This window comes from Meles meles, chromosome X (assembly GCF_922984935.1).
Source record: "Meles meles chromosome X, mMelMel3.1 paternal haplotype, whole genome shotgun sequence".
Taxonomy (NCBI): Eukaryota; Metazoa; Chordata; class Mammalia; order Carnivora; family Mustelidae; genus Meles; species Meles meles.
The window spans coordinates 89665202-89665444 of NC_060087.1; positions in this window are offsets into that span (position 1 = coordinate 89665202).

The window sequence follows — 243 nt, forward strand, 5'->3', positions numbered from 1 at the left end:
AACTTCATGAGTAAGGAGGAAAAGGGGTACATTGGAGTGACAAAAAAATAAAACTTTGGAAAACATTAGTTAATGTTTTCTATCTTCTTTATTACTCTGACATATTTCAGAAAGGGTTTCAATTCAATTCAAGTGAGATCCTGATCTTTTGACCATCATTTCTATTACTCTGATGGAAGATATTGTTTTCTCATATTCATAAGCTATTTCATTTTTTAACATTATTTATTTATTTTTTTAATA